Source organism: Chiroxiphia lanceolata, chromosome 3 (genome assembly GCF_009829145.1).
Source record: "Chiroxiphia lanceolata isolate bChiLan1 chromosome 3, bChiLan1.pri, whole genome shotgun sequence".
NCBI classification, from domain to species: domain Eukaryota; kingdom Metazoa; phylum Chordata; class Aves; order Passeriformes; family Pipridae; genus Chiroxiphia; species Chiroxiphia lanceolata.
The window spans coordinates 75,718,849-75,744,576 of NC_045639.1; positions in this window are offsets into that span (position 1 = coordinate 75,718,849).

The window sequence follows — 25,728 nt, forward strand, 5'->3', positions numbered from 1 at the left end:
GAGGAAGCAGGATGTTGTGAAAGGAAGTCTACCAGACTCAGTCACCAGCTGACTCAAGTCAGCCAGGAACAAATTATTGATATTCAGGGTTCTTCTAAACTGGGATGTAGGTTGGATGTTCACCATAGCTGAGTGAAGGTCCCTGAGCTGTTTTGCTCCACCTCAGACTCTGTTCTACCCATACAAGACACATGTTTACAATTACAGCACACCAAAGAGAGGAGACTTCACTTGAGTTACCTACTATTTGATATTTTCTCCACAGGAAAAGTGCTGTCCTTGGATTATTTCTGTGATGTTTCTGAATTTTTCCTACGTTATTGAAATTAAGCAGTCCTCTGATGGTTGGATATTGAAATGGAAGTAGCACTCTGTAAGAAGTGCTCTAATTTATTTCAGTATTTTTAAAAATTATGCTCTGCATAAATTATTTGCTATAAAATCTGAAAATGTGCCTATAGTGGTATTTTACTGGGGGACTTGTATCTGAATTGGAAATAGCATGGGAAGAATGTAAAGGTGCGTAACTATGAGTCTAAAAACCACAACTTAGAAATTGGTAGGTGTCTATAAAAATAAAGTTCATTAAGAAAAGCAATTCCAAATATAGAGGATAAATAGTAATGAATAACAATAAAGTTAAATTTTATCTTTTTTTTCTTTATCCACCAAATGGATATTTACATGATTATAAAAAGAAATGTTTAAAAAAAATTGCCAAGCTCAGAAATATAGAGCACATTTAAAGGCAAATAGAATATAAATAATGCAGTGGACTTTGATAAGACTCTTTTAAAAGTGGTTCCAAAGACATACCATCTAGGACAGTTAGCCAGGGCAGCAGAATATATACATTTAAGAATGTTAGAGACAACATTCAAGCAGCACAATGTTACCTTTGGTATATATTATAGATGTGATATTGCTGTTCTTGAAAAGATGGCAAGGTTGAAAGTATACGTTCTGAGGACAAGCTGAACATGAAGACTAGAACGAAGAAATCTCTTAAGAGGTGGTTTAATTGAAGTATTTAAAATTTTAAATGGAACAGATAATGTCAACATGAGCTGCTATTTTCAGACCAGCGCAAGAAGATAGAACAAAGGAACATAAACGGAAATTATAGGAGAATAAATTCAGAACAGATATAAGTACTTGCCCATGATGAGAATAATAAACATGTAAAAAATTGGCAAGGATTTGAGGCAAAAAAAATGGTGTCTTTTTGATGGGATGTGCAGTGTCTGTTCTGCAATCAAATAGTAGAGGCATGTACTGGTGAACAAAATCATTCTGCCTCTCTTAACTTTCTATCTTATTATTATAAGTCCAACTTAAAAGTAGTCTTAGAGTGCAGAAATCTTTCATTGTTTTTACTTACAGCAAAATAATTTTTAAGGATTAGTCTTATGAGGTTGCAAGCTCATGCAGAAAGCTAAAACTTCATGCAGAGCACATCATGGAAGATATTCTTTTTCATTCAGTTCTTCAAATTCTATCTTGAATCTTTGTTACACTTTTCCTAGAAATCACTTTGGAACATACAGGATGAAATCCAAATTCAAGTTTGCAGACGGTACAAAACTGGGAGGAGCTGTTGACTCCCTTCGAGGCAGGGAGACCCTGCAGAGAGACCTTGACAAATTAGAGGACTGAGCAATCACCAACCATGTGAAGTTCAACAAGGGAAAATGCAGGATTCTGCACCTGGGGTGGGGTAACCCCGCAGTACAGACTGCGGAATGAAATACCGGAAAGCAGTGCCACAGAAAGGGACCTGGTGGTCCTGACTGAATATGAGTCAGCAGTGCCCTGACAGCCAGGAGGGCCAACTGTGTCCTGGGGGGCATCAGGCAAAGCATTGACAGCTGGGCAAGGGAGGGATTGTCCTGCTCTGCTCTGCACTGGTGCAGCCTCACCTTAAATATTGTGTGCAGTTTTGTGTACCACAATATAAAAAAGATATTAAGCTCTTAGAAAGCATCCAAAGGAGAGTAACGAAGATGGTGAAGGGCTATAGACAGAGTTCAGGAAGTGCTTTGGATAATATTCTCAGGCCCATGGTGTGACTTGGGGATGGTCCTGTGCAGGGCCAGGAGTTGAACTCGATGATCCATGTGAGTCCCTTCCAACTTGGCATATTCTGTGATTCTGTGAAATCAAGCAAAATTATACGCAGCTCTATACAATAAGCAGCATGTGAATCTTTAGGACAGAGATCTTTTTTTCTCTTGAGTGACTGTAGAAGTGAATGCATTTCATACATTACACAGTTTGTTAAAAGGTGGTATTAGGGACCTCTCTGATAAGAAAAGTTAGTATTTCAAGGCAATTTTCTGTATGTGTATATTCATTGCTGGAAAAAAATTCTAATAAAGCCATTAATAGTAGTAATCACAATAAAATATGTCCAATCACATAACACATGGTAATACATGTCGAAATAACAAAGGAGTCTGTGTGCATGACACAGATTATATTTGAAAATATAAAATGTGTGGTGATATACTCTGTGTGTTACTGTTTATCTGAAAGACTGCCAGCAAGCAGGGAAAGTTTTTACATTCATGATGTTAAAATATTAACAAGAGTCTGGAGTTTTCACTGAGGTGAGCAGTGAAAGAAGAAGGGTGACTAACTATAACTTAGACATGGCAAGGTCAGTTGGAGAAATCAGTTCTTCAGAGTGCAACCAAGATAAATATAAGCAGTTGGACAAATAGTGCATAAAGACAGACTAATTTAGAAGCAATATTGCTTGAACTTTGAGAAGACATGTCCAAAAACTGAAAAAATCCCTTGCCTACACCACCCTTAAAGGGAAATCAGAGTTGTCTGAGTAGAAAAAGCAGAATCTGAAGAACTGCCAAAACAGATTTAAGTAGTTAAGAGCTACAGCATTTATCGGTAAAGCTGATTTCCATCCCACCACTCCCCACCACCTCTCTCTCCCCCAGTTATTTTACTTTAAAAAGTTTGGCATGTTTTTATCTATATGAATAATTAATTATTGAAGTGAATATTGTCTTCCTTCCTGTGTAGAGAAGAGGCAATCTGTTTTTCTGGAACCCTTATGTAAAGCTTACTTTGTGGGGCAGGCAACCTGCTCAGCAGAAGCAAAGACTGAATTGCTGTCATTATAAATATCCATCTGTCAAAATTCCCAAATAGGTAGCTCTGGTATAATGATTTTAAAGGTGAGACTACTGATCCATCTTTTAGGAAAGATGACCTCACAGAGCTCCTGTAAAAGAAAAAAAAATCTCACAGTAACTAAACAGGCATTATACATCAAGGGCAGTCATTATTAATTTTAAATTTGTTTAGAGATGGTAATGTACATTTAGGGTACCAAAACAGCCTTAAGTGTGCCTTTTGATAATGTTACACAATAATCAGGAAGTCAAGCTTAATGGAAGCAATTTCATGCTTGTAGTTTCAGATTAAACTGTTTTCTGCATTCCTCTCTGTCCCCCAAACCTGGAGAGTATCCTGTGCAATGCCACTGCATGGCAGTGTTAAAACTGTTTTATTTGCTTCCTTCATGTCTGTATCTGAAAAACTGGAGATCAATTATTTAATCTTGCTTGTCCATTTAATTGACTTATAATATTTATACTGAAAATTGCAGTGAGGTAAAATATCTAACTTGCATGTACATACGCACACTCAACTTTATCTCCCTTTTGCAACTGGGGGTTGTTCCAGTCCTGGTTACCCCAAATCACCAAAGGCTTAAGGAAGAAGGTCAGTCATCTACAGTATCTGCAGGCAAAACAGTGAGGGTCCAGGCAGTGACACAAGAACAGGAGAAACCCCTTACGATCCCTGCCATGATGCAGCTGCTGTGGTCCAGCTCATTCCCTCCCACCTCAAAATGAGCTACATTATTTCTTTATTTATTTGTTTAATTCATAGCCCGTAGTGGATCTGTACCACAGTGTTACAGTGCAGTAAGAGTTTAGACAAGATCTGTATTGCTCATAGTAATTAAACAGATTTACTTGTAAATTCTCAATAAATTAATTCAGTACTTAGGAAGTAAGTGCTATAATATTAGGAAAGACATCATGTGGGTTTTTTTTTTCCCCTTTAATTCATAACTAAGAGGTTGAAGTAATAGCTGTAAGGGTTTTTTTCTCTTTAGCTAAGTCAGTAATTCTAGTTCATGCAGGGGGTATTCATTAAAGACACTGAACTTTGTGTTTGCCCTCCTTCACTAACATTTATATTTTCTTCAAATAGCACAAAGCAACTGGTTGAGAAGGGAATGTTTCAGTCATTTTCAATTAGCTGTAAAGTATTTTTTTACAGTAGTCTGGTTTCTGGTTAACTGACCAACAGAACAATGATGGCTATTTTATACTGCAGAGACAGCGCTGACAGGGGGTATAATGAGAGCAACTGTCTCAGATTTTCTTATTAACAAGTGTAGCCAAAGCCCCTCTTGGCCTTGCTAAATGAGTAATAGCATATTACTCTCTTGGTGGAGGCCTTTAGGAGATTACAGACAAAGTTGGTTAATTAGTGGGATCTGAAGTGTTACTTCAAATGCTGTCCCAGCTCTGCAGTTTTCCTACAGTTTCTAATTATTTGCCTTTGAATAAGAATACAGGACTAGATTTCCCAACCTGATTATTTCATAAAATCTGAATGGATAATCAAGCACTACTTATTTCAATCAAACTACAGTCAAATTGAACTTAACCACAGATGTATGAATACGGCAGATTTGGTATTGATATTGATTTTCCAGTAAATCATCTTAAGTTCAAATGATCAAAAATCAAGACAGGTCAACATCAAAGAAACAGGAATATTGGCATGAAAGCAAGCTCTCTTGATTGGTACAAATTAAAAGATCATTTATTAGTGATTATGCTGTATAATACTGCCAGTGCCAAATGAATGCAATTAAGATGAAATGGGCCCCTGCAGCTACAGGGGTTAATAAAGACTGAATTCCTAATGATTTTTCCATTAATTATGAAGATGTCCACAAAACAGCTTTAACAAAGCTGTGGCCACCTCAGACAAATCTTTGTAATCTGTATGAAATGCCTCCCTTAATTGACATGTTGTTGGGATAATGTAAAGATTTAACAGCTCTGAAATCATTACATGCCAAATAAGGGTATTCTGCAAAGAGTGCAAAACTTGGGGTGTGTAAGAAGTACAATGGTTATAAATGTTTTGAATGGTTTGAAATTTCCAAGTTGTTTCAAGTCTGAAAGGACATACATCCTTACTAGAAACACTGGTGTACTTTTCCTGCAATGAAGAAGCCTTTACCTCCCTGACTGCTTGTGCTTTTCATTGGTTAGGGAAGCAAAGAGTATGAATTGGGAGAAAAAAATGAGAGACAATACAAGGCATACTCTTCTTAACACTGCCAGGGGACGAGAGCAGCTGCCTCTGCAGACTCTTCTCTTATGAGGGCAAATTTGGTCTTTTAGGACCAAAATTTAGCCTTTAAACTTTGGAAATGAATAAAAAAATGCCTTACCTTGGAATGCTTCTCGCCTGGACATGCCGCTTCCCAGGACTCTCACTCTGGGGTCTCCTTGGGCTGTTGTGTGCCTGGCTGGGTATTTCCAAAGAAAATGAGTCTGGCTTTCTGTGGGAAGGGTAAAGCCAGATGGTGCCTTTCTCTCCTTTTTTTGTTGCTTATCGGCTTAAATCCTTCTCTGATTGCTGCTGAGAGCAGGCTTGCCAGTCTTTTGGCTATTTCTTGCTTATTCATGGGATTTCCTCAGGTTTCATAACTGTTTTTTTTCATCAGTATCATCATCACCTCTCATCTGTCAGTTAGCAAGGAAAACCCTCTAAAGATATAAAAATGAGGAGGTTGCTTGGATGCTCGATTAGGCACCTGTTGCCTCTCAGCATTAAGTTAATTTCCCTGCTAATTATACATGTTTTTCATACCCTCTGTCTCTTGGTTTTCTGTTTTCAAGAAGATGTCAGTTTTTACATGGATTTCGAAGCAATTGGAACTGCATGAAGGGAACATCAGAATATTTCGCATAATGACAGAATCACAGAATACACGGAGTTGGAAGGGACCCACAAGGATCCTTGAATCCAACCTTAGCCCTCCCCAGGACCATTCCCAAGAATCACACCATGCGCCTGTGAGTATTATCCAGACGCTTCTTGAACTCTCAGGCTTAGTGCTGTGACCACTTCTCTGGAGAGCCTGTTCCAGTGCCCAGTGAAGCACCTTTTTCTAATATCCAATCTAAACCTCCTCTGACACAGCTTCAGGTCATTCCCTTGGGTCCTATCACTGGTCACCACAGAGGAGGGATCAGTGCCTTACCCTTCCTCTTCACCTCATGAGGAAGTTGTAAACTGCAATAGGGTCTCCCCTCAGTCTCCTCTTCTCCAGGCTGAACAGACCAAGTGACCTCAGCCACTCCTCATACGGCTTCCCCTCAAGGCCCTTCACTCTCTAATAGCTTAATGTCTTTCTTATACTGGGGTGCCCCAAACTGTACCCAATATTCGAGGTGAGGCTGCACCAGAACAGAGCGGGACAATCCCCTCCCTTGCCCAACTGGCGATGCTTTGCCTGATGCTCCCACCCCCTGTCCCCCCACAGGACATGGTTGGCCCTCCTGGCAATATTTAATGAAGAAAGAAGCCAAAGACTTAATACTGATGGGAGTGTTGGAGACTGAGTATCTGGGAACACTGATCTGCAGCTGCTCACAGCTTCTCCCGTGCCTTGGAGACAGAAAGACTGACCACTCTCTTTCAGTACCCATTTCCCCATGTGCTTTTGGCTCATTAATGTACCTCTGGGATTGTTGTATCACTAAAATGCACTTCTTCTACTTGCTTGCGTATCCTTGTTACCTAAATCTTACTCACCCCTATGCATCCACCTTTTTTATCCTACTTCTATATTATGGAACAGCCACTGTTCTTTGCTAAAAGACTTTTCATTTTAGCCTTCAGCTTAGTCCAATTTTCTACCACTGTTTTGGTGATCCTGTGGTTTTTCCATTTTGAGAATTATATTTCCTCACAGTTCCTGATATCAGTCCAGCTTTTTGATTTCTCTGAATTCTCTCTAGCTCAAGTGTCATATCTCATCTAAATCCCTAATCTTCACTAATTGGACTAATGATTACTAATTATATGTACTGTGCAAGTACATTGGAATTTCCTTTACATAAGTTGGGGTTATATATTTGGAAAAAACCTGACTGCGTGCTGTATGTGTAAAAGTTAGAAGTGAATTGATCTCATCCCACAGGGTATTCTTATAAGTGCTAGTGCTAAACAAAAACAAACAATTCTGATATAAATAATCTATTTAAGTGTGAAATTGGATTTTCAACATAAAGATCAAATTCATTGACTTCAGCAACGTTACATGAGGGATAAATTGGCCTTTTAGTCATTTCATTGCATCTGCAAACTGATACCTCATGCCTTATCTTTGTCTGATCTGCTATCAAATACGTATTCATATAGCAAATAACTTATCTTACTCTTTAGCAAAAAGGCACCAAATTCAAATGATATTTGCTACACGAATAAATACGAAAAGGCTGCCAAATATGTGTGCATAAAACCCCATAATCTTACTTAGATTTTCATCCATACGGAAACGTTAGGAAGAAAATTATAGAGGAATTGGATCTGATTTTGATCTCTGTAGTATAAATCAGAAATAGCTCTTTGGTAGTCAATAAAATCACACTGTTAAATCAGAATAAGTGTTCATTTTTCTTTTTTTTTTAATGTTTCAGCACTATTGTGTTAAAAAACATCTTAGAAGTAGCAAAATATTCAGATTTCATTATGATACTTTTCCTATGTAATTAGAAGATAGACTTTTTCCTGCACTAATTTAATTCTGGCTTATTATAGCCACTGATGTTTAGAACACACTGGGGGGCAGCTTTGCATAGGTGAATCACCAATGAACAAAGAATTGGGGGAAGAACAAACCTGTTTTTAAACAAAGACCTGTACTTTTGTGTATAATATATTAATTTCAGAAATGTTTATTTATTTATTTATTTTTACAAATTATACACATTTCACACTTGCACTTGTTGCAGCATTAAAATCTGTGGTGATTTGCATCTTCTTGCTGGTCTTACAGCATTTTGCTAAGGTTCATAAAATGGTTGTGGATTATGTAAAGAAATGCTATTTTTGATGATACAAATAAAAAGACTGGGGAAGGGAATTATGGCCTGACATTTAACATGCATGCTCATAGTTATGCACATTTCAGTTGTATTAGGTGTGAGTACCTGGCACTGCACTGAAAATACAGGTGTAAACCATTCTGTAGAGGATCTGCAGCTGGATGATGATTCCAGTTTCTGTAGAAGCTCAATGGCTGCTTTTGGGTTCTACCTAGTCCACATACTCTGGCTCTATATTTTCACATATATTAAATCCATATATATATTTTTGACATCAGTTCTGCTTTATTTAGTTCCAGGTGATCAATATTTTGTGATAGAGCAGCTTCTACCCAGAGAAACAACCAGCCCTAATTGCCTTAAAAAGATCTTGCAGGTTCACTTCCTCACATCCTCCTTTCCTAAATAAACTTAAGAATTAAGAATCAATATCAGCATAATACAGACTTACAGATGTTTTGAAACATCCTAGTAACTAAGCTGAAAGTGGATTTCAAGTAGCACTGCGTAATGATGCCTAACATCATTATGTAAACTTAACAATACCGTCATAAATACATAAAATAATGTCAGACATTGGTGTTATTTCTGGTTGTGCTACATCTTGAGGCATGGCCAGTCCAGATTTGCTAGCTGTCCCCTATCTGAGACCTTACCAAAAACTATGGTTGCACTAATGTTCATTGCTTCTTTGCCTTCTGGAATTTGTCACAAACTCATCTTTTGACCCTCCTGTTGTTTGTAACTATTGTTGCCATTCTGAATATGTTTAGAGCAATATTTAAAATCCAACAGTTTTTTATTCTCATATTTGTTTATATATCTGATAAAGACTCTGGCATCAGCTTTTAATAATAAAGACTTTCCTTTTCTGTTGAATAAAATTTGAGAAGGTGACAGCCCCTCGTTCTGTTGCCACAATTTTGCAATTTCCTAGTGCCTCATGGCATGATGATCCAGCTTTCTTCTGACAGTGTGTTTCTGTATCTGTAATTTGCTAAATTAAGGGTATGAAAGCAAAATTTACCCCTCTATTTACATACTTCCATGCAAGTTGCTTAAATACATGTGTACTACATCGGGTAGATCATGTTTGGCAAAGCAGAGTTGCTACAGCAGCTGCTTAGGAGCTGGATTTTCCAGTCAGGATACCCTGAGTGAAAAAGAACAAATATGGGATGATACATACTACTAAGTAACTTTTTAACAACGAATTTATCCCTCAGCAATAAGAAACAAATCTGAATTGCGGGATCTATTTTGCTGAGCATTCCCATTTGCTGTGAGACTGTCTTAATTCTCTCCAAGTATTTAATTTCCTTATTTTTTTCAGAAAGAGCAAGTTTCTGAGAATCTGTGCCCTCAATCTGATGAACTGGATGCAAATTTCTTGATCATCGGGACAGAGAAATGTATGCAGGGCAGGAACCACAGTTCAGGGTTTACTGCCTTTTTTGACTCTCACTCAGAAAACTCTTTTACATTATAGATTCCTTTATTTATTATGGTTTACCTCTGTATGACCTTAATCTTACACAGTACGCAGAAAGAAGCAAAAACACACTACCATCTATCAGCACTAAGAATAGGTACAATGTATAATCTCTATTACGAAGGTCATTAAGGTCAACTCTCTTTAGTTCTGGTTCCGTCAAGGATTTTCACACCTCTAAAACTGTGGGAAACAGGCCCTCAGCGTCCCCGACGGCCTGATAGGAATGAGGGTTTGGACACTTGGATGTAGGGTGTAAAATGGAACACTTTATTAACATGGCTCCTGCCTTTTATAAGGCAGGAGCAGAACTTGCTGGAACAAGGGGAGTAACTGGGGAGGAGCAAGGGTGGAGTATGCAAACTAGGACCATAGGGAAGTAATGGCCATATAACTGGCCAATAGAGACGCAGGGTTCGAAGGTGTAGGGAAAATAAGGGAAAATGAGGGAAAATGGGGGTACAATGAAAGGGAATAATACAATAACATAGTACAATAACACAACAAAAATCCTAAAACACATTTTCTCAAAAACGGGATCCCAATATAAAACAATAGCAAAGTTTAGGTTCAGAGTGGCTATGAGGAGACGGCAGATCCTGAAGGAACCCATGCTATAGGGAGGAGATTACTAAGGTCCCTGTTTCCTGATGCCAAGCAGAATAAATCATGGTACTGCATTCTTGGTAAACCAAAAGGCAGGAGTTAGCTTTTCCTGCTCTCCTTTTCCTTCTTTTCCTTCTTTCTACCAAGGCCTGTAGTGAGACAACAAGATGTAATGGTTTCAAACCGAAAGAGGGCAGGTTTAGATTAGCCATAAGGAAAAAAATTTTACAGTGAGGGTGATGAGACAATGACACAGGTTGTACAGAAAGTTCTGGATGCTTCATCCTTTGAAATGTTCAAGACCAGGTTGGATAGGACTTTGAGCAACCTGGTCTACTGAAGGAAGTTCCTGGCTGGGAGTTTGGACAGGGCATTCAAGAAGCAAATGACTAAAACCTAAAAGACTGATTTACTAAACAAATAAGGAAAATTTACACCATAATCAGCAAAAGTGTTCTCTGTAGCTTAACATTTTATCTCGTGTCTGTCAACATGTGATGTAGAAAGTTGGTGATGTATTGTAATGTTTTATTTTCTCCACTGTACTTAGTGCACAGCTCCCAGTTATGCTAACTGGAGTTCCATGCACAAATTAAGAATATAATATGCTAATAAAGCTGGATAGTATCTCAGAATGTCCTGAAAAGTTAAAAAAAGTCCTAACATGTTATTTCAATATTTTTTGTGAGGAAAGAAGTTACAGAAACATGCAACAGATGAAAAACAGGTGATAAATCCAGATTTACAATAAGGCTAGAAAATAGGTAATGTAGTTTCAATAAGCTGATTCTTTTTTTCTTTCCATTAATACAAATAAGTTGATTAACTATCAATCTTATAGTTGATATCTATAAGAAAAATGCTGCTTTACCAATTTTAAAATGTGTGCTAAATCTTGGTACAACTACTTTCCTTTATCAACTTCTAAAAACATATTTCAACAGACTCGAAGAGGCTAAAACCTACATTGAACTAGTTCTGCCCTTCTACACTGAAGTATGGGCAGTATGAAGTATGCTGTGTTTAGAAACAGAATACAGTTTCCTTTGATTACTAAATAAGCAGTTAGAATACAAGAGACCTTTGCATTACACACACACACATAATTGAAAAAATACAAGGATATTCTGAAAATAAATACAAAAAAAAATTATATATGTACAAGACATAATGCATTTAAGTTTGCATTTTATGAAGCATAACTCTAAGTGGAAAGAGTTCAGGCGTGTCCTTGCCAGATCCCAGTTAAAATATTGTTGACTAGACAACAGCAACAGCAAATTCTTTACAGGGAAAGATATGATAAACCGGTGAAAGAATCTACACTAAGTACAATGTTCAGGCCTCTCTCTGCTTTTCACATTATTCCTCAAAGCTTTTGATGATCAACAAAGAACTACAGGCTTCAGAGACTGCCACTATTCTAGCACGTGGCTAACAGAGTATCTGTTCCATCTTATAATGCTAGAATCTGTTATGTACAACTCTGAGGGTTTTCTAGGAGCTAATATAGAGAGAAAGAGGGGCAAAAGGTGGTAGGGGGTGAGGTGGTAGGCGTCACTCTAAGTTGCTGCATTTCCACCTCAGAAGCCTAGGTCTAACAACAGAGAGGTGAATAATAAAACAATTATGGTCCTTATCAATTACTACACAGTTTTCAACATTTCTTCATATCCTCCTTTTAGATGTGAAACAAGCATCACAAAGATTTATTTTTAATAGAGATTTTTTTAAAACTGGTTTACAGTCACTTGTCTCCTGTTTGTCTTAGCCTTCTGTTTCATTTTTTCCATTTAAGAGAAAAAGCATTTCAAGAAGTCAATCTTAACATTAGGTAATGATTAATCATACTTAATTAAAAAAAATAAATCAGAGGTTTTGTAACATGTGAATTGAAATAATATCAAAATTGCAATGCTATCACAAAAAGTACGATACAAAGCATATCACTCAATCCTCCTGTGCTGTTTATTGCAGAAATAACACTTTTTGTGTATTTTGCATTTTTGTATTTTTTACAGAATCGTTTGTGCATTTCTTTAAATACCATTAAGATGTTTGTAAAGATAATAAATAGAAAATCAGTTTTGTTTCACTTGGTTTTCCAGACCACAGATGATATTCTTACTTTTCAGTTTCTGGGATAGATAGTTCACAATTATATTGTTTATGCTGTACCATGCCTCCTGTTTTATTATTTTAAGAAAACATTGTCTTTATTTGTCAGAATTCCAGAACTGTAAGGTTGTGCTTCATGTGAATAAGAACACTTGCCTTTGAAGTCCTATTTTAATTCTGCCTCTCTTGATCTTATTTGTAGATTCTTGTTCTTCTAGAGAAGAGACAACAGTCCCTTAAAATTAACCTCTCGTTTCATTAGTTTCATATATGAGCAATGAAGGCATCTTCAGAGATGATGAACTTATCGTATTTTTAGTAAAAATAAAACAAAACAAAACAAAAAGCCCTCAAGATTTGCAGGTCAAAAGCATCCCTAGAAAGCATATGGGGGTTCATAGCTGTTCAACAGTAGGCTTTTCAGTCTGTATACTTCGGTCAGTGTTTTCCTATTATCTGATAGTACTCTAGGTTGCAAAAGAATGAGATACCAAAGAAGTCTGGTAAATTTTACTCATTCCCCACTAGAATTTGATGAAGCAAAAGAACTTCTGACCAATTTCTCCATTTGAATCTCCAGGCCCTGCATAGCCAAGACTTTTACCTCTGCCACCTGCAGAAATCAAACCAGAATCTTGTGCTGACTGATACCTAGCTGAGATGGCTCCTTCTCTTTCACAAGAATAGAGAAGAAAAAAGAAATCCAGCCTTCTGTACCTTAGACTCTTGTTTTGCTGGTTTGATATTTGTTCCTTTTCATGTACTGTAAAAAGAAATATTCATAAACAGCCTTGCATCCTATACTTCTTTAAATCAAGGATGATACAGAGATGTTAAGTCAGAGAACATGAACAAAACTGAATGAGCACAGCCTGCTTTTAACTGTGTTTCATCATCAGGGGAGAAAAAAAAGAAAAAGAGAAAGGACAAGGAAGCCATCAGCAGAGAGGAAATGCTAAAAAGTCTATATATTATTTTGAATTGCCTCAATAATGTGTCGTGATTGCAGAGACAACCTTGAAAAATGAATACAGGAGAATCATAAAGATATCCATGAATGAAAACCTGGAAGACCAATCAAAAAAGCCAAAGAAAGTTCCTTTTATTTCTCCATTAGCTATAGCCCAGAGAGGGTATTTGAACAAGAATAACATCATAAGAAATTTACAAAGGACAGAACAAAATGAACATCTTAAGCAACAACTTTCCACTTATCTCAAAATCCTTTGAAACAATCCAGCAATAGGTGGGTTTCAATTTCAGGCCATGCAACCTGGGAGTGCAATACGCTGTAGAAAGTCTGAGGACTCACCGCACAAGCCTGCACATATACACACATTCCTCTAAAGAGCCAGAACACCTCAGTTCAAGGCAATAATGCTGCCATGATGTTTTGTGACTCACTAAAGAATCATTTATTTGAGCCACAGAGCAGTGTGTTTTGGCATTTAAAAAAAGCCTTGGGTGGTGTTATAAGACATGAAACTGAAGGCCAAGTGACTACCAGCTCCTGAAAGTATAAAATTAAAATGCAGTAGAATACAATTGAAAAACTAGTATGCCTTTAGAAATGCACTGTGCTAGAGTGTTTTATTGCTATTATGAAATAGAATATGTAATTAAAATCAGACAGGAATGCGGAAGATGGTATTTACTGAGAATTACAGTCATGGTTAAAAAAATGAGTATTAAAAGTTCCCCAAACTTCTCTAACTGTGTTTTCTGAACTGTGAGGTGTAGTCTTCTTCGCACAGGCAGTTCTCACATAACAGTAACAGCACCTGCCAGGCAGGCAATCAGTGGTAACTTGCTGCTTAGAGCTATATATCCCTTCTCCCCTCATGGCTTTGCTCTCAGCATCAGCTGCCGTAATCCAGGAGGGATGACCACCTTGGACTAAGACGGTTCAGCTGCACCAAGGAGAGCTGAGTTTGGTGGCGCAGGGTTAGGAGCTTGGAGCTGTCAGGGGAATGAAACCAGGTGGAGTCTTTTAAGTAAGTGGAAAGAAACCTTGTGGGGTTTGACATTGGGTTAGGGGTAACACATAGTCCAGCTCCTCCACTGTGGGGCTTTGGCAAACTCTGTGCCCTGGCGTGTTCACACCATTTTAAATCAAGGTGAATTAATGCTGTGTTACTTTTCTGTGACAATGGAAGATCTAGAAAGACATGTGAGTTTGGTTGATTCCTTTTTTATCCCCTTGTAAAGGAGAAGTATTTAGAAATTAAGAAAAACAGAAGAAATTGAGATAATGAGAAAAAATCATAATCAAAAAGAGAAAGAAGAGTAGTAGATGTTAACTCATGGGATAATTCAGGTTGGAAGGTACCTCAGAAAGACTTAGTCCTGCCTCTCACACTCAGCAGGGTCAGCTCCAAGAACAGATTGCATTACTCAGGGTTGTATTCTGTCAGGTGTTGGAAACTTCCACAAGACTGCACATCCTTCTCCTGGGAACACAGAAGTCTGTCCCTTAAGCAATTCAATTGTTACCTATTGTATCATCAAAGGAAACTAGGGAAGTACTCTGAATAAAACTGATTTCATAGACTAAGGTGCTACTTAAGCTGCATTCATATCTTCTAAAGGGTGTGTGAGGGAGCATGTGCATGTGTGTCTGTGAACAAGTTGGATTCTTTTGGGAAAGGAGAATTTAAACAAAAAATTTTTGAACCACTCAAATATTTTAGTGTTGTTTCAGAAGGCTGCATCTTTCAAATTGTGTCTTAAATAAAATAGCCTTCATATGGCTGAATTAAGGTAGATAAAGAACAGCATCAGAAAATCAAATCACATCAAGCTAAAGGCTACATAGGGAAGTTCATGCGATCTCTAGGGCCAGATGAAATCACATCAAGATATTAGTTTTTTCCTGTTCTTTTCTTTATGCTACTCTAGTGAAAACTTTCAGCAATTTAACACTGTTCCTTAGAAACTCCACATTTGTTTTATTAGGAGCAACTTTAGCCTTCAGCAAATTTGGGGGAAATAAATATTATGGGTTTTTTGTTTCTTCTTAAATATCAAAATGAGACCTAAGCTGAAGAGGGTATCTGATTTATTTCAGGAAAATATGAAATACTCAATGTCAGAATAAAGATTCTGATTCTCAGTTTGTGATTTTTCTGTGTCTAATAGAGGCAGTGGAAGAGTTTTTACCACTTCTCAGCATCTGCTAAAGAAATAGTAATGAGGAGAGAGGTCGGCAGGAAAAACCTGACAATACAAAGCTTACTAGGCTTTTGAAGAAAGATATTGGTTCTTGAGTCTCTGGTTCAAATATAAGTAAAATATACTACTATAATAGTATATATAGCAAATGCTGTATAGCCTACGTCTGTGTCTTCTCTGAGAAAAATTGGTCAGTATGCCTTAGTGTTCAAAACAGTCAGGTTACCACTCATGAATGCAGAAAACTGATGTGAATAAGGGGCTCTTTGGTGGCCTTCAAGTAAAAACAATCATGACATTAAATGACAACTGTATATTCTTAAGGATTGTTTGGTTTGTTTTAATAACAATGATAGTGAACTTGTGTCATTTGAGTAGAAGAAATAAAAGAGATGAACTTAAAAGATACTAAATTCAGCAGCTTGCAGATGTCAAAAGAAACAGTGCTTTAAAATGGTTAGGGACCAAACAAGGCATTTTTCATTTTCAGTATAAAAAGCCACTGAGAGTTACTAACACATTGCAAGAAGTTCCCTTCCCTCGTTCCCTTCCCCCCTCATTTCGCTTTGGAAATCGCCAAAAAATTCCTACTTCAGAGCAGTTAAAAGGTAGAAGACAGACAGATTTTTCTTTTCCAGATACCAAAGAGAAAACTACTAAGATCCTTATTTCTATTAGGTGGTAAAAATCTAACATTTCTGCTTCTGTTTAAAACTTAAAGTTCGTTTTGTTTTGTTTCCAGATCAAGTTCTGAAGTTTCCAGCAGCTTCCTAAGTGGAATCAGGTATTTTAATGGAGTTCTGTGGAAAGGATCAAACTGTTTGCCTTCCATTCTCTAAACCCATTGAACAACAGTAAAGTTTGTTTCAATCAGGTTAAATTTTCTGGTTTGTAGTGTTTAGACAATTCTTTAGACAGTCTTGTATAAGAAGGTAATTTTAGCACACCATATTGTGTGCCAGGCCACTTTAAAGGCTGAAAGGAATGACAGTGAGACCCAGTGGAATAGTTATGGCTATGCTAAGAAGATGCCAACATGAAGATATGTGTTGGAGAGAAAGGGGGGTCTGCAGAGAGAGGTGTCCCAGAAAGAATCAGAATGAAAAGGTAATCTGACCATTTCTTGAGGAGGTGGTACCACCTCTCTGAAGATGTCCTGAAATGTACTTATTATTTGGAATGCTGGAGGAGAAGTAAAAGATATGAACTTGTTTGAATGGGGAAGAAAGAGAAGTGTGTAGTTTGGAGTGAGAGGGTTTCTGGAGTTCCAAATGCCCATTTGGAGTTTTGAGTGCTTAGTCAAAGTGAATCTGATCTCAAAATACACAGAGGCCTTACTCAACCTTAGGCAAAAATGTTGAGAAAAGTCAGTACATCTGTCAGAGAGTGGAAAAACTTTAGTAATACTGTAAATTTTCCTTCAAAATAAGTTAGATAATACAAAATTTTTCATGACTTTTCTTTGGCACTTGCCAAATAATTTATTAATCTCCAACACACACTTTGTATGGAGCGTGCTGAAGCATTTTGTTGCTTCTTTAAATTCTTAAAAATACATTCTAATTCCTTATGTACACTTTCAAATTCAAGAAGTTTTGAATTGCGTTCAGTGCTAATGTTTAATTCAAGGCTCATACTCACATTCTCAAATATTCAGCTTCTCCATACAGTCATGCAAGTTGTGTCTGCATTAATGCTTTGATTTGAGCAGAAATCTAGTTTTGAAATAAAACTCATGAATATCTCTGCTAACTGAAGGTTGCTTTGCTTCACAGAATTATCCTGATGAATGGAGTGGTTTCTTTTTGGAGAACTCATATGTGCACCAGTCCCTAACAGAAACACCGGTGCTTGCTTCTCTGAACAGTGTTAAATGGTACACATGGTTGAGATGTTCAGTTCAGGCTTAAATCCTGGGTGAAGTACAGTGCATGAAATGCATATAACAAGTGTGAGGACCTCATCATCATCTATTTTGGCTTACTGATTTATTCCAGATGTACTAAATTACTTGCAAACGTAAAAAGAGCCACTGGTATTGGCCCTTTTCAGATTAGAGTTTGGGAGAGGCTGGCAAGGAATGCAACCTGTGAATAGATACAAAGTTTATTCTTATCTTTTATAATATCAAACACTACCATAGACCTTTATATAAAAAAATAGATTATTTGTTCTGTACTTGGTTTACTATGGAAAATACATGATTGGAAACTTCCACAAACAGAGACTGCACATCCTTCTCCTGGGAACACAGAAGTCTGTCCCTTAAGCAATTCAATTGTTACCTATTGTATCATCAAAGGAAACTAGGGAAGTACCGTACTCTGAATAAAGCTGATTTCATAGATTGAGGTGCTGCTTAAGCTACATTCTAATACAGGCATCTGATTTGAAGTTGCAGTGTGAAGGCTTACTATTCCACAAATATTTTTAAAACATCTGATAGTTTCACCTTGTACATTAAGATAAGCTCATGTCTGGAGCTTTTGATGAAAGCCGAGAGGAATGCATCTAATAACCTCTTGGCTGGGGGAAAGAGGATTACTTTCTCATGTGATTGATCTGAAGAAAATTTGAATCTGGTTTGTTGTTTTCCAGTGTTAAACTATGGCCGTGGTAAGTCCAAGACTGTCTTGGTCTGTGCTTATAGGCAGCATTCAGAAACACTTCTCTCTACCTGCATCTGTCTATCTTCACCCAATCTGTTCCTTACTTCTATGTCACTTTGAAATCCAGAGCAATACCTGGTTTTCAAAGAAGGAAAACACAGTTGATTACTCCAGAAAAATGCTGTCAAACAGTCCAAATATATGTTGGTCTGAAAGACTATAGACATGATCACCCTAGCATGTCTCAGCAGAAGTGCTGACTCAGCATTTTCTGTTGCAGCTGCTCTGCTCTGCTCTAACTACCTGAAGCTTGATCTCCAGGACCTCAGTCTTCTCCAGATGTTTATCTTCCAAATAAGATACTGGCTTTCACTGCTTTTTACTTGTGGCAGTTAAAGCAAAGCAGCTTTTGGGAACATGTGTTCTCAAATTTGGACATATCATCAATTGTTTTTATTCATTCTTGAGCCAACAGTTCCTAAAAAGCATCTCTGCACAATTTCTCACCCGTCATTTCAGAAAGAGCCATCAAAGGTGAATTTCCAAACTCTTTTGTGAAGATTAAATGATAAATGTTCTCTGTCAATGTATTAGTAGCTGTTATCTCAGCAACAACACAAAAGTGAACAGACTTTAGTAAAGGTCAGCAAGTTTTGGTTCCTTCCACTCTGCAAGACCCTGAAGGCAAAGTGATCCTCTTCCCTCTGCAGTTTTATTGAAACATCACCTGTTCTTAGGGATATACTTTTGAGAATATCTGCAGGTGGGAACTGAGGCAATATGAGCTGAAAATAACTTAAGCACTCTAATAACTTTGATGCTTGGGCAGCCTGTTGTTTGGAAAGTTTGGAGACTGAACCTTAAATGCTCCTATTGTTTTGTCTTAAAATGTTCTACATTCTTGTGAAGAGATATTCTGAAGAGAGACTGCACTTTATAGCAATCCAATAAAATTTTCAGGGAGAGTGATCCTCTCTGATCAGAGAATTTGAAAGAAAGAGCAAATTCACTAAAGAAACTAAAAATCCAGAACAGCAGTTTGTAGCTCCATGTTAACAATGAGAGGAAAATCAGGAGCACAGAATAGCAATGTCTCAAGCAGTCATAGGGTTAGTTTGAAGAACTTCAGACCAAAGGCTACATTTAATTAATACTTGAATGAAATTTCTTTTCATTATCCAAGAGTCACTGTAAGCCCCTATGAAGCCAAGGTGTATGCATTAATTTGGCATCCTTTACCTGTTTTCCTATCTGTTTCCATCTTTCAGGCTCTTCTCTTCCTAGAGTGCAGGTTTATTGCTGTATTTGAGGTAATGCCATATAAGAACTATGCCCCTAGCTTGTGAATATACTGAAACTTCAATTCCAAATATACCGATGCAATTGCTGCACTCATACCACCTTTATTATAAATCTACATAGACTTACCCATGTACGTGTAAATCCAGGGGTACTTGACACATAAGGTCTTCCATGTAAGTGATTTTTCCTTCTCTTTGCAAACTTCAGTTGCTTTTCTGAGTATACTTTGCTTAGTATTTCACAGCTTCTTCATGTTCCCAGTTAACTTTGAAACAAAAACAACCTTGCCATCCATCCAGAAATTCAAACATATTCTTAACCTCAGCATCTCCTCAGACACTTCAGTAGAATGTACTGCTTTACTTTCAAGAACCCTGATTGATATGGTTATTAGGTTCATGTAACTGTGCAAGAAAAACATTCTATATTCAGGAAGGGAGATTCAATTGTCATCAGCAGTTCCATTTTTCTGGGCAAGCAGAAATTTCGAGATCAAATGTTGCAACTCTTTTCCCTGTTTCAGAGTGAAAAGTACGACTCGATAGACCTTTCCTTCTTCAGAATAAGTTGGTGCCTGAAAAAGGAAGCACCTACTGAAGCTGAACTCCTAGAAGAAGCTACTGTGCACTGAAGCACTTGGTGTTCCACAAATTTCTAAAGCCAGAGGGGACAACTGCGATTGCCTGACTGGATGGCCTCCACAATATGAGTCACAGGACTCGCTTTAACTTTTTCCCTTAAGTTCACTAAGAGCTGAAATACTCTGGGGCTTGGATCATTTGCTTTTTGTAAACAAGTAAATGAACAGAACCCAAATACTAAAGTATTTTCTGCAGAAAACATGCATGTTTTTAATGAAAAATTTAATTTTCAAGTTTAAAAAGGAAAGGCTCGATTCCACATTCAAGGTCAGAAAGAGGAACACACTGATCTTTTTGTTGCACTTTTAGAAGATGGAGCATAGCATTTCTGGGATTCTGATGCTTAAACATCCATGGAGTTTCAGGAGAAGGACACTGTCAAAATTTCAGGAGGTTCGAACAATATTTGGGACAGCTGAGAACTCTGACAAAAAGGATGAAAAATAAACTAAAATAAAGGTGTAAGTGAAATATAGAAAAAAGTGGAAGAGAGAAGAGGAGGAAATTTTTTGATCTTTGCATTGCAAAATAAGGGATTTTTTTTCCCATTTATTTATTCAAATATTTTTGAATAATGAAGTTTCTCTCAAGGGTTAATCAATCAACAATTATTAGTGTATCTGTGTGTTGTAATCACATTTGGACCAAATTTTGAAGATTACAAATAAGTCAAAACTTGGAGACTGAGTTCAAACAATTTCTGAAAGGTAACATCTGTAGTTTATTTCTAATATACCAGACCATACTGGGACAACAAGGAGTGTGAGAGTTTGTTTTCTGGAATAAAAAATGGAATGTAAAATGGCAAAAAATTGGGAAAAATCTAATATTTCATTGAAAAAATGGAATTTTTCCTACAAAATTCAATACCTGAATGACAAAACCAGTTGCTATTATTAGATTAAAATTTTTTCACCAACAGAAACTATTAAGACAAATTATAATTTAAGACTGTGCTTTTAATGCAGTACCCCAATTTCTTTATATATTGTTCTTAAAAGGAGTTGAAAAGCAGCATTATCTATAAGCTGGAAGGCCGGAAATCAGTCAATGAACAAAATTTATTTTTTAGTGAATTTGTTCATTGAAGTTGTGTTGTTTTAGCTGGTTTTAGCTTGTAAATGCTAGCCTAGGATGCAATCATTTGCCTTAACATAGATCCTGGTAACTCTAGGCTATGTATTTAGCGGATGCAAATAAAGATACACATAAGTAGCCAATTATCTGAGGAAATGAACCATTAATGGATTAATGTAATTGGAATATATTCCTTTATCAAGAAAGACATTCACTTAAAGTGGTGCTGTATTTGCTTTACACATGACTTGTTGCATATCTGATGCAACATATTCCAAAACAGCGACATACCAGGAGTCAAACTTGAGAAAAAAGCCAGACAGAAACAGACGCCTGACAATAAACCTTCTATTTCCTCCTCAGACCACAAAATATTTTGATGCATCATTTACATGAGCTCTATTTCAGAAAAAAAAGCTTTCAGAGGTAAGACAGTACACCTGCAGCATATTGTTTGCCAATCTTCCTTTATAGAAATAGTGCAGTTTGTACCATGGGTTTTAGCAGTGCCATGATACATTTACTGCATACAGTGATTTGATAATGAGAAGCATTTCTCAGAGATTTTTCCAACTATATGTCATTTCCTATAACAAAAAGTACAAAGAAATGTATCATCATTGAAAGGGCAAGTATTCCCCATGAAAAAAATCCAAACCATTTCTCATCTTTTCTCCCTTTTTATGCCAGGGTTATTTTGAGGAGGAGGAGGATAATAAAAGTATTTCTGTGAACATGATGGCAACCTTTGGCTTTTTTTTTTTTTGATACTCTAAAAATACCCAAAATAGATTCTATTTAACGCAGTGAGGGAAATGTAGTAAAATTTTAATAGAACAACTATGTAGAAATCAAAGTCCTTGACAAGTGTAATAGGGGAAAAAACTATATAAAGCTATCTTTATATAGATAAAAGCAAAGAGGAGAAGGGAAGGAAAATGCAGATGGCCATGGTTATTAGCCTTAGAGCATGGAGAATGGATGTAACTCTAAATACACAGCTTTCGTGTCTTTCAGAAACTTCTGGAAAATATCAGAAAAAATACCTTAAATAGGACGTTTCTAAGCAGAACTTTCATGTACAGGTATTCGTACCAATAAAATATGCTATTTTACATTGGTAACAGACGTTTTATTACCCAATATATTAGTAGAATCTGAATTCATGGCCTAACATGAATTGAAATACAAATAGCAAAGGTACTTTATTCCCCCTGTATGAGCATTGAACTTGTTTCAGGACTAAATCTGAATACCTTTTTAGTACCTTGTTACATCGAAGTACTATGGCTCCCTTACAGCTGGAGACCAAGGAAGATCTCAAGAAAACTGAAATGTTTTTACACAGGCAAATGAACTGACCCTAAACCAATCCTGTGAGGGGAAGTTGGAGAGCTCCTCAGCCACTCTAGAGTCAACCACCCTCTAGATGTAGACTTGGCTACTCATCATGTGTCATCTCACGCGCAGCTGGGTGTCCTGCCTGGCTTCCATTTGTCTTTTGTCCTTCTAGGTGAATGTTTGAAACCAAGGCGTAAACTTTCATCAATACACTGTGTTTCTGAAGAACTTATATGATGCTTCTGTGCATATAAATGTGTGGAAATCTGTGGCAAACCGAGCAGAATTAATACTTACATTACTTTAGAAAAAAAAAATCATATGTTAGTGTAAATTTAGAAAGTGTTATCTAAGTTTAGAATGAAAGCCATTTAAATATGTCATTTTAGGACATATATTCTTTGATATATAGATTGGGATTGATTTTCTAGAAATCATATTTATAATTTGCTTTCTATGCACAAATATCTAAGTCTATCTCAGTTATTGTAGATGCATATGCTATATTCAGAACTCTTAATAGACAAGTAAGTTTTGAGGAAGTATAAAATTTTTATGACTCTTCAAAAAAAAGTTGATATATTTTACAAATGACAAGTGATTGCTTTCCAGAGAAAATTACTTTACAGTTTAATTTTTTTTCTGACATTTTCCCCAATAAATAATCAACTCTTTTCCAACAAGACAGCACACAGTCTGAACCCTGAGCCTGGAGGTTAAGGCACCATCCATTTATCTCTGTTCACATAATGTGAATTATTGGTTACTTGCTTTTCATTGTAACTGTGTTATTGGAAAATTATATCCCGAGATATATTTAATGTATTTTACTTAATCTCTGCTCACATTTAATTTGCTAAAGCTGGTGCAAAGTATTTTGCCTTATTCTATTGACAAAGCATAGGCTTCAGATTTTACTGAAAAGATATTGTAGCTCGATATGGTTCTTGCTCTTGACATTTACACGCATCCCAACTTTATTTATATTGCAGCAAAGTACCTAACTTGTGAAAAGAAGAATGCACATTCAGCAACTTACACAGTTCCAGCCACAGGACTGTTTTACTGTCTCTTGAATAATTAGCAACATGAATTCAGATAGCATATATACAGTAACTTGCCTGACTTTGGGGTAGGAAAAAAAAAGATTAGAATGACAAATAGTCAGACTCCAGGGTCAAATGCTTTGCCAGTAGTTGCATATGTTTATGCCAAAATACATAAAGAAATGTCACTTCAGCACATGAATGATGACAAACACTCCAAGTGGGACTGCACTTCATCAATCATTTCAAATGCACAGATTGGGTTTACCTATATAAACAAAAGCAATAAAACTACTCAAAGCCTCACCTTAAACTATTCGGGCATGACATAAACAGTGTTATCGCACAGTCAATCCCCGTTTTACTTGAGAGGCAGTCAGAAAGCAAGTGACAAACTGATTTATTAAGATTAATAAAGCATGCCCCTAATAAAAATAAAGCCAGCTAATATTTTGCATAAACATGGGAATTTTGTTTTGGGCTAGAACAGACCAGGATGCATGAAAAAGAGGGAAGGTGATTAAGAAAAGTTTTTGCACTGTTTGTCCAGCACTACGGGGAAGATTTGAGGAGGTTTTAGTCACTAGAAGAGATTCAGGGCACAGAGAGTTTCTGCAGACCCAAAGTGCAAGTCTGAGAACAGAAAAAGTGGGTTCTCTCTCGAAAAAAAAAAAGGAAGTTGCTCAGAGGAAGGGCTCTAAGTCAGCAAAAGAGTGTTGGGGCTCTCTCTGGCTGTGTCCCCTGGGTCTCACCAAAACCCCACTGAAGTCAGTGGGAATCTTTCTGTTGACTTCAATGAGATTTGGAACAAACCTCCTGTGAGGGAAATGTAATTGAATGTCTTAGTATTGATCTCTTCGCTACAGTTGCTCATTTAGCCTTTTTTCTTAAACCTGCACCTGCTTTGTCAAAGGAGAAGCGGAAGAGAAGGGAGGGGAAGATTTAAAGTTTAAGTGTTGAATTATTCTGAAATGTTTTACATAACTACAATTATGAAACATTCCTAGAATATTATAAATATCCAATTCATAATGTTAAGACAGGTTAAACAACCTGTTTAAATGCTGACAAGAAAGTGAGTTCCATGTCATGTTCTCTCACACTTTCATCAGCTTCTACCCGTGCTTTGCTGTTTCTCTTTTTTAATTACTGTGTGACAGAATCTGAGGCTTAAACTAAGCTTTTCCATCTCTTTCTTGTAGCCAGTCATTGAAGTATTACATGACCTTGCACACAAACCATTTCCTTAGTCTAATCTAGACAGAATTAGGAAATAATCAAAGCAAGCTACATTATATGTAGAAGGGTCTCCTTGGTTCAGAAGATGCTGAACAGAAGCTTTCTAGCCACCTACTCTGACATAAGCCAGATATTCATCACTCACTGGAGACAATCCAACTATATCACAAGCACAGAAAGACAAGCCAATCTAACTCAGATTTGTAATTTTTTAATTGATGTTCCAGCCCCTCAAAGCTAAAAAAAAGGAAGTGATCCCAAATGTTTTGTTCCTTGCAGTTATGCTGGGATTCACCTGGTATTGCTTGTCCTCCTCTTGCATACAGTACCTGCCTCTTTATGTCCATCCTGCTCCTTGTTTCTGAACTCTTAGGTCTGTGTTCCTTCTCTAGCATAAGTCCAACAGAGTTCATCGCCCTGGGATGACATGGCCATGTCCATTCCTGGCCTGCTCTTTGGGAGTTATGCCACTGCCTGGAAAACATAGCAAGGGCTAATAAACTAAAAACTTCTTATAAGTTTCTACCCTCAATTTGCCAATAAAAGAGCCTGTTTACTTAAAGGAGACCCTGTTTCACTGTAGTCTCTAAAAGATTTGTGCCTATTTCCAGCATATTAAATATTTCACTTCTGATTGTTAAGATTTCTTTAAACCAATGAGTAATGCTGATTTTTTTAATATTATATATATATATATATAACTACTATATATTTGTATAGTAGTAGTATATTTACTACTCATTAACATGTTGTCAAGCCATAGAGTACAGCCCATTATTTTCTGCTCATCTGTGACATTCTTCCTTGAAAATGATATCATTGGTGGAGTGAAACTTAGTGTTTAAGTTATAAACAGGTAAAAACCCCTTGCTGGATTCTGAAGAACCTAGTTAGTCATTGGCCAATATTTATAAG